Source organism: Lytechinus variegatus, chromosome 4 (assembly GCF_018143015.1).
Source record: "Lytechinus variegatus isolate NC3 chromosome 4, Lvar_3.0, whole genome shotgun sequence".
NCBI lineage: Eukaryota > Metazoa > Echinodermata > Echinoidea > Temnopleuroida > Toxopneustidae > Lytechinus > Lytechinus variegatus.
This window is the reverse complement of record NC_054743.1, coordinates 42,499,868-42,506,733: the sequence shown is the minus strand read 5'-3', so window position 1 is coordinate 42,506,733 and position 6,866 is coordinate 42,499,868.

The window sequence follows — 6,866 nt, the reverse complement described above, 5'->3', positions numbered from 1 at the left end:
AGTTGTGTAGCATTATATAACAACACTCAATATGCATCCCATCAATGCCGTGTAAACGATAAGGTTGCTCGCAAGAAAATGCTGTAATGCTAATTGCTATCACTAATTCCTCAGGATTGCGGACCACTGATTACAGCATTTTAGTATTCAGTTATCAAGTAACGGAATGGCACATCTAAATTTAACTTTGTTCATTTCAACCCCCGGGATATTTGTTTTACCTATGCTAATTTTATATGCTTACAACGCGGAATAAGGGCTATATCAGCTGTTAACTTTAATGTCTCAATTTTCTTTGTTTTTTTTTTCTCACGTTGTAATGTCTCTAAAACTATATTAATCTCTTTTAAGAAAAAACACATATATGTCTTGGAATCTTTACCCCTTTCAGAGAGTGTTAGTCACTCTGTTGGTTAAATCAACCTTATGCCAGGAGCATTAATTTTAGCTTGGTCACGTATTGAAATATTGGTGTACTTGTAACTGAAATGGGCTCAAATTATCGATTTTTTTCCTAATGTATTATACTGTATTTTTTTGTTTGCATTTTGGTGGTGTTGTTGTTTTGCCCCTCGAATTTTTCACTTTTGTATGGTATTCTGACTACTTGATTGGTCTCCATGGTACGTTATTAATGTGGAGCGTTGTGGCCTAGTGGATAAGTCTTCTGACTTTGAAACAGAAGGTCGTGGGTTCGAATCCCAGCCATGGCGTAAATTCCTTCAGCAAGAAATGTATCCACATTGTGCTGCAATCGACCCAGGTGAGGTAAATGGGTACCCGGCAGGATTAATTCCTTGAATGCATGAGCGCTGAGAGGCAGCTCGAGCTAAAGCCGGGGTAATAATAACAACGCGCCTCGGAATAGAATATTTCTAGATAGATGGCGTGTATAAATGCCTATTATTATTATTATTATTATTACCTTTAGTTATTACATTTGATTTCATCCTCCCTATCTGCATGATCTGTCAAATGATCCACTGAGATTATTTCTGTTCGAATTGTAAATGATAATTAATCATTGCCTAAAGGGAATCCAACCCAGATAAAATGTGTTTTTAGGGGTAAATGAAAAATCAGACAAGTTGATGGTGAAATTTTGAAGAAGTTCGGACACAGCTACTCCTCCAGGTACTCCGATCCATTAAATGCATACATATAAAAAAAACATTACTTCAAAATATTCATCTTTATTTCGTGAGAACATAAAACAATTACCAGGATAATATTTAGATTACTTCCTCAGAGTTTAGAATGGGAACTTAGGTGAAAACCAAAAATCCGTGATATTTAAGTACATGGCCTGTTGGAAAGTTGTCCTTGCCCCTTGTCATTATTTTCTTACCGACTTGCCAATCTGAAATCTACATAGCCTTGGTGGTCTCAATTTTAAAGCAGCTATAACTTTCTTGATGCTTTTCCGATTTCTTTCACAAACTTTCATCATCCCATTTTATTCAGTTTTCTTACTTCCAACACAACATTTAAGAAAATTAATTTCTATCTTCATTCTTATACTGATTTTATTGTTGAGTTTGTTGGAAATGTCCATTTATCATTAAACGACTACTGAATAAATTATCATGAAAGCGTTTTTTGTTATATATCTATTTTTGTTCATTTTTCTTCTTATTCCCTTTCTTCTTTTTTTCTATTTTTTATCTCCTTCTACCTCACTGTTTTACACCACCAAACTGACTGTCTCTACCGAACTCCGTTCAGGCGTCACAAAAAAGGAGTTTGGGATTTTTTGGGGGGAATCCCTTCTTTTCTTAATCATGTCCACAGTGCATAACGACTAGTTCTAGTAACGACACAAATCGTTGAAAATCAATTTACCTGGATATAAATATGAAATAAACACTACATGTACCTCGTAAAAAGCTATATAAAAACATTAAAATGAAGTAGTTAATTATCACCATCTTACTCAAACGCGATTAAGGCACGTGTTAAGGTATTCTGATCGTTAAGTAACTGCACGCTTTTATATCGTCTCATGGCATGATTAAATATTTGTAGCGTCTGAAACTTTGTTGCCATTTTGTTTCGTGTTGTTGTTAAGATAGACGGTAAGCGCATTCAAGTACATTTCATCATGCTAACAGGGCATGGGTGTGCCGCCTCAGGAGATAACAACTCCTCCACCTGAACCACTGATTTTCAAATATACAGTAAAATAAACGACAATAGCAAAATATGAAAGAGAGCTAGAAAAAGGAGGTAAAGAAAATAAATGTGAAAAGACAGAAAACTATAAAAAAAATAAATAAAAAAAAGATATTGGTCGAGGAACAGCTAATTTCCTGTCTTCATTTTCCAAACAAGTCAACTTCTTGGGTATTTCAATAAATCTAAACCTTTTCCTCCTGTCCCAGACACGTCGACTTGACTAGTTCCAATAACTCGTCTCATTGTCTTCTTAACTCGTCATCTGGTAGGCACCTATAAGCTTTCGTATTACCAAGCTGATTCCCACATTATTGACTAATTAAGGCGTGAAGGTTATGATAGGGATGGAAGATACCTCCAAGGGGTACTACAACCTAGAAATTATTACATCTTAATAAACAGAGTAAATTCTGCAAAAAAAAGCGCAAAAAAATAATCACAATGGTCTTAGTTTAAAAAAAGGTTATTGAAATTAGACAATATTATTGGTGAAATGAGTTAAATGCATGACGTCATTAATGTGTATTAGTTGGGCTGAGGATGACATGTCCTCATTCTCTTTTTTATTATTTCATTCCATCAAATAAACATTTTTTTCATGTTTTAATAGTAATACAAGATTAGCATTTATGTGGCGATTATCCAGTTTCCTATTCAGTGGCGCACTATAGATGTATATTACATCGGATATTGCTCCGGCCGCTAAAGGGGCTTGGTGCATTCAAAAAATTAATCTTGCCGGTACCTATTTACCTCACCTTTGTTGAGTGAGGTACAACGTGGGTAAATCTCTTGCTGAAGGAAAACACGTCATGGCTGGGATTCGAACCCACGTCCCTAGGCAACGCCTCTCCCTTTTAATAGAATCAGTTTCTGCAATGATTATCTTCCACAGTAAAAAAAGTTGTCAATCCTGTTTCCATATTCTTAGATAACAAGATTTGAATAAGCATAATTTCATATGATAAAGAATAAGTGGCTGGGAAGATGACATCATCAACTTGCCTATAATTGCATATTGATGAAGACATGTATACATATTACACACATAACTGTTTGACCGAATTAATGCGACACTTTCAATTGTCATAATTTTGTCATTCCTCGATTAATTTTGATGTAATTGTTACTATTTCATTTCTCTGAATTTCCCTTAATGTTAAAATCGCATCATCATCCTGAAGTGCCCTTCTGGGAAATTTTAAAAATTCCCTCTCTGGATTTCCGGACGAAGAAAAGCTAGAACCATCTTGATAACCAAATCCGAATAAACAATGAAAAGATTGAAATAGTTTCAAACTATAAACGCCTAGGTATACGACTATATACAACAAATTAACTTGGGCAAATCAAATCAATGAAAGGAAACCAAAGGATTTTTTTATTCGGAAGCTACTAAGCTTTAAATCTGTCAAGAAGATCATGAATTGTTTTTTTTAAATCAGTGATTGAAAGCGTTGCGATTTTGGGCTGCATGCGGTATAACAGTGCTAAACTTAAAGATAAGAGGAAATTGAAAAGAACTGTGAAGTAAGCAGGCAAAATCCAGAAGACAGAAAAGAATTTGACCTGGACCTGATCTGTCAGGAAATAACTCTAAATAAGGCAACTGAAGTATTCAGAGATAAATCACATCCTCTAGATATTAATTACACTCTAAAAAATTATGTTAAAGTGCTCAATTAGGGTGATTATGTGCCCAACCAACATTGGGCATTTCTTTTGGGGAGTTTTACTTATCCAGTGCGATAAAAAAAAAATTGCCCATGCTAAAGTAATTTCTGCTTATGTTTTAACCTTACTGGGCAATATGCTTCCCGCATTGGGTAAAATACAGCCCCAAAGTGGTTGGACACATAATTACCGTCGTGGCGGTAAAAGTTTTACCCAATACTTTTTACAGTGTATGTTATGTAAAGAAGTGGAAAACGATGGCGGTCTGTTACGGCAGATGGTGTCACGCGCGTAAAACATTCCCCATAGACTTGTGTGTTAAAATGGCACTTTTGAAAAATTCATAAAAAATAAATGTGAAATTAGAGGGTGGAATGTTTACTACCATTGGATAGGATATATATCTGGCATTCCATATCTGACCAGGAAAGGGTAGCGTAGCCAGCTCATTTAAAAAATAAATTGCCATTTATGAAGATAACTATGAATGGATCAAATTTATCGACTCAAACAGTAAAATAGCCCTAATTAGTCCGCCAGTCAAAAAAATAGTTCCAAGTCACTTTTTTATCTTCTCAATTTGGTCGAAGGAAGTTCAGTAGTTACCATTTCTAGAATCAGTGTTAGATTTTGAATCATATTCATACAGTTTTGTCAATCAGCAACATCAAATTGAAAAAAATTTGAATGGGTTGGGTCGAACGAATATCTTGAGCCCTCCTGATGTAATTAGGCTCATGGCACCTATATTATATGACCTATGAATTTTATTTTATTGAATAGCTACTTTGCTATTCTTTCATATCTGTACACTCACACTAGCACAAAGAAATGCATTGAAAATGCCTATTTTCTATGCAATGACCCATTTTAATGTATTACTCATACATGTTATATTCACTATATGGATGCATACATATCCTGCCTGCATACAGCCCAGAAGTGAATGTAATGACAATAGGTCCCTATTAATTGTAATATAAAGGTGTATGTAAATTTTGTGTAGATATCAGGATACCAGAACTGCCTCAAACAAAATTACCAGATATACATGAGATTGAATGAGGAAACAATAAAAGTATAAGAACATACTACTTTAGTACATTTGCATTTGACCTATCATATCAAAATTTTCCTAGGGCTATTGCCTCTCAGATGTAAGAAGGAAGAGATACATAAAATTAGATAGAAGAGAGAGAGAGAAAAAAAGAGAGATAGAAAGAGAAAGAAAGATGATTTCATAGATGGCATGGCTTTTAAAGAGGGGGGGGGGGTAGACTAAGATTGGAGCACACAGCCACACCCCCCCCCCCCATCCCTCCATAGTTGAGCACTATTAGCCCTTAGATACATTACCTTACTCTGTGCCTTTTTCTAAATACCTTCTTGAAGGTACCACTCTAGTTCTCTTCAGTAAAGTTCTCAAAGCTCCTCTCTACCCCTTTCCTTTAACATGAGCAATTTGTAAAGGTCTTTCTAATATTAAGTATGTGATGTACATTAACACATACCAATGATGAATCAGAACAAAAAGAGGCATAGACGCTCTATACATTGACCAGTCTACATATAGGCTTACATATACACAGACCTACTAACTTTAGCTGATATGGCCTTGCTAGCCATTAAATTAATTATTTGCACCTCTTGATGACTAAACATATTGATATCAGTGAGAAATTGTTTGCTACTGAAGAGTTTGGCCAGGAATTCCATCCACTACTAGGGATTTCCCATATTACTTATAGGTGTCACGCGCGTAAAACATTCCCCATAGACTTGTGTGTTAAAATGGCACTTTTGAAAAATTCATAAAAAATAAATGTGAAATTAGAGGGTGGAATGTTTACTACCATTGGATAGGATATATATCTGGCATTCCATATCTGACCAGGAAAGGGTAGCGTAGCCAGCTCATTTAAAAAATAAATTGCCATTTATGAAGATAACTATGAATGGATCAAATTTATCGACTCAAACAGTAAAATAGCCCTAATTAGTCCGCCAGTCAAAAAAATAGTTCCAAGTCACTTTTTTATCTTCTCAATTTGGTCGAAGGAAGTTCAGTAGTTACCATTTCTAGAATCAGTGTTAGATTTTGAATCATATTGATACAGTTTTGTCAATCAGCAACATCAAATTGAAAAAAATTTGAATGGGTTGGGTCGAACGAATATCTTGAGCCCTCCTGATGTAATTAGGCTCATGGCACCAGATACCACCCGATATCTTCACTCATGAGTGCCCACTTCTTTCCGTCTCTTAAACTCAATGGCCTGAATAGATTTTTCCGTCCCTTTCTCTTTCTTTCTTATCCTTAATTCTTCCTTCCTTCCTACCTACCCTTCTTTCGTGCGTTCTTTTGTATTTTTTAAATTTCTTTCTGCTATTTCTTTCTATATTTCTTTCTCTTTCTTTTCTCTCTTCCATTCCCTTTTATTTCTCTCTCCCTCTTTCTTCCTATTTGATTATGATCCATGTTAGTAAGTGTACATGAATACGCTACCAAATCATAAAAAGAACTCATTTAAACTGTAAAATATGCAATCAACCAAGTTTGATAACCATCTTGAAATTGACGAATTTAATCAAAGAATTTGCAAATTAATTGTAATCATAATCTGAATCCGTGTGATATATGCTCATTGAAACATTTTGTATACATATAGGTTGTAATTATTAATTAGAAAGTGAATAATAAACCTGGTTGATTTAATAAAGCAATCTAATAATGTCTTTCTTTTATAACTTCGATATTTCAGATAATTGCAATAGATTTACCCAATGCATTTCTTGAACACTGCAATGACTTATCATGTCAGACTATTGTTATGTTCCAAATGTAAATTTCATTGTTCATGTATTGTGTATGAATTTATATGATTTCATCTCTTTATCATGTACTTGTAAGACACGTAAACAAGAAGAATTTCCATTTTTGGACAAGAAATAAATACTTATACTTATATAATTATACTCATATACTATATTTATCTCTCTCTCTCCCGTGTGTGTGT